Source organism: Aquarana catesbeiana, linkage group LG07 (genome assembly GCF_042186555.1).
Source record: "Aquarana catesbeiana isolate 2022-GZ linkage group LG07, ASM4218655v1, whole genome shotgun sequence".
NCBI lineage: Eukaryota > Metazoa > Chordata > Amphibia > Anura > Ranidae > Aquarana > Aquarana catesbeiana.
In genome coordinates this window covers 61,384,525-61,386,645 of record NC_133330.1, presented here as the reverse complement: position 1 = coordinate 61,386,645, position 2,121 = coordinate 61,384,525, and positions in this window count along the sequence as shown.

Below are 2,121 nucleotides of genomic sequence, written 5' to 3'. Positions count from 1 at the left end.
CCCCTGTAGCCAGCAACAATAGACCCCATCCCAGCCATACTAGATCCCCCCAGCAATAACAGATCCACCCAGCAACAATAGATCCCCCAGCAACAAAATATATCCACCTAGCAACAAAAGGTGGAGGGTGGTGATGTCATGATCTTCACTTCTTCCAATCGGAGAACGACTTGTAGAGTCCTCTACTAGCCACTGTGTGTTCCTATTAACAACCCCGGTGACAATACTTTCCCCTGCAGTGACTAGGGGCTGGTGATAAAAACCACAGCAGCCAATGGGGTAAAAAAAAAAAATGTGTACACCAGAAGTGACATTTCAGCACACGTCATCTGCACTGACGTAACACGTAACATACTTTGCTACATTGCAGTGTATTTATTTTGAAGGGCACCGCAATGCACTAAAGGGGTCTCCAAACTACGGCCCTCCAGTTGTTCAGGAACTACAATTCCCATCATGCCTAGTCATGTCTGTGAATGTCAGAGTTTTACAATACCTCATGGGATTTGTAGTTCTGCAACAGCTGGAGGGCCGTAGTTTGGAGATCCCAAAGCAACCTACCTACGCTGTGCACTTTAAAGCCCCATACACGCTATCAGATTTTCTGCTGATTTTTGTCTTCAGATTTACCAAAACCATGTAGTACAAGGGCCTGCTGATTGCATACAAATTGAAACTCCTAAGGTTTGACCTCATATTATATGGTTTTGGTAAATATGGAGGAAAAAATCAACAGAATCGGCAGTCGATTAGTTTTGAATATGCTGCCTTAACACAGCGCATGTTAATGAATGATGTAACATGCATTATTGCAACGCACATACGCTATATTACCAAAAGTACTGGGACGCTGCCTTTACACACACATGAACTTTAATGACATCCCAGTCTTAGTCCGTAGGGTTCAATATTGAGTTGGCCCACCCTTTGCAGCTAGAACAGCTTCAACTCTTCTGGGAAGGCTGTCCACAAGGTTTAGGAGTATGTCTATGGGAATGTTTGACCATTCTTCCAGAAATGCATTTGTGAGGTCAGGCACTGATGTTGGACGAGAAGGCCTGGCTTGCAGTCTCCACTCTAATTCATCCCAAAGATGTTCTATTGGGTTGAGGTCAGGACTCAAGTTCCTCCACCCCAACCTCGCTCATCCATCTTGTCTTTATGGACCTTGCTTTGTACACTGGTCCAAATCATTTGGTGGAGGGGGATTATAGTCTGGGGTTGTTTTTCAGGGGTTAGGCTTGGCCCCTTAGTTCCAGTGAAGGGAACTCTTAAGGCGTCAGCATACCAAGACATTGTGGACAATTTCATGCTCCCAACTTTGTGGGAACAGTTTGTGGATGGCCCCTTCCTGTTCCAACATGACTGCGCATCAGTGCACAAAGCAAGGTCCATAAAGACATGGATGAGCAAGTTTGGGGTGGAGGAACTTGACTGGCCTGCACAGAGTCCTGACCTCAATCTGATAGAGCACCTCAGGGATGAATTAGAGTGGAGACTGCGAGACAGGCCTTCTCATCCAACATCAGTGCCTGACCTCACAAATACGCTTCTGGAAGAATGATCAAACATTCCCATAGACACTCTCCTAAACCTTGTGGACAGCCTTCCCAGAAGAGTTGAAGCTGTTATAGCTGCATAGGGTGGGCCAACTCAATAATGAACCCTATGGACCAAGACTGGGATGCCATTAAAGTTCATGTGTGTGTAAAGGCAGGTGTCCCAACACTTTTGGTAATATAGTGTATGTAAATGGGGCCATAAGGATACCTTTAGGCCTCGTGCACACCATGTGCAGAGACGTCAGCTTTTCTGTACACAAACAATTGTTCTCTATTGCCGCGTACACACAGACTTTCCAACGGGAAATGTTCAATGCGAGCTTGTTGTCGGAAAGTACGACCGTGTGTATGCTCCATCGAACATTTGCTGTCGGAATTTACCACAAATGTTTGATAGCAGGTTCTCAAATTTTCCGCCAACTTTACTTGTTGTCGAAAAGTCCAATCGTGTGTACACAAGTCCGACGCACAGAAGCACACACATGCTCGGAATCAAGCAGAAGGAGCCACACTGGCCATTGAACTTCCCGTCTCTCGGCTCGTCATACGTCTTGTACGT